The sequence below is a fragment of the Staurois parvus genome, unplaced genomic scaffold, assembly GCF_062004578.1.
Source record: "Staurois parvus isolate SC_StPar_1 unplaced genomic scaffold, SC_StPar_1.0 ptg001651l, whole genome shotgun sequence".
Classification (NCBI taxonomy): Eukaryota; Metazoa; Chordata; class Amphibia; order Anura; family Ranidae; genus Staurois; species Staurois parvus.
Genome location: NW_028319447.1, coordinates 195001 through 195254, shown reverse-complemented (window position 1 = coordinate 195254; position 254 = coordinate 195001).

Genomic DNA, 254 nt, shown 5'->3' with positions numbered 1-254 from the left:
TCTTCTCACTTGTTGGTGGGATGATTTTTTTCCTTCCATCCAAAGTTTGAAGTGGAGCCATAGGGTACACTTTTCACTAAAGGCCATTCCTCAACATTGGACTCCTGGGATCAGTTGAGCAGCATCTATGCCTTCACTTGATTGGTTGACATGCTCCTTTCTTCTGACTTGTCGGTGGGGTGATCTTTTTCCTTCCATCCAAGGCTTGAAATGGCGCCATAAGGTACACTTTTCACTATAGGCCATTCCTCAAC